Raw genomic sequence first — 313 nt, 5'->3', positions numbered from 1 at the left:
CGGCGGCGGCCACGCGTGGCGGGTGGGATCGCTGGCTGGTCCCGGCAGCGGAGCTCGCCGGCTCTCTAGCAGATTGCATCAGCAGGAAGAGTCTTAAGGCTGTGTTTCCCCCCGACCGCCCCCAGGGGGTACAGTCACTCCTAGAACCGCGGGGCAGACCCAGCGCCCGCCCCGGCCGCCCTCGTCACTCACTCCGGGGGGATGCCAGGGTTTCAGACACGTTTCCACACGTTGCCCCTCGGTTAGTGCCTGCGACTGCGCATCCGCGAGTGGGGATGCCAAGGAGAAGGACGAAATGAATAGATCGTGATTG

Source organism: Suricata suricatta, chromosome 10, assembly GCF_006229205.1.
Source record: "Suricata suricatta isolate VVHF042 chromosome 10, meerkat_22Aug2017_6uvM2_HiC, whole genome shotgun sequence".
NCBI lineage: Eukaryota > Metazoa > Chordata > Mammalia > Carnivora > Herpestidae > Suricata > Suricata suricatta.
This window is presented reverse-complemented; position numbering follows the sequence as displayed.